This window comes from Sander vitreus, chromosome 7 (assembly GCF_031162955.1).
Source record: "Sander vitreus isolate 19-12246 chromosome 7, sanVit1, whole genome shotgun sequence".
Classification (NCBI taxonomy): Eukaryota; Metazoa; Chordata; class Actinopteri; order Perciformes; family Percidae; genus Sander; species Sander vitreus.
In genome coordinates, this window is record NC_135861.1 from 9,136,989 (window position 1) to 9,137,220 (window position 232).

Below are 232 nucleotides of genomic sequence, written 5' to 3' on the forward strand. Positions count from 1 at the left end.
AAATGACGTAGAAGTTGGCTGATGGTGAAGGAGCGAAAGCAGTATGATTGATCAGGCTGAAATGATTCTTGATCATTTTCCAGGCAATGCTTTTCTTTTATCTTGCACAAGCATGGCTGATCATGAGAGTAATTCCATAACATGTATAATTTTATACTCAAATCTGTACACAGTTCACAATTTTTCCTTAACATAGTGCAATGACTTCTCATATCGTTTGTCTTTTTAAAAT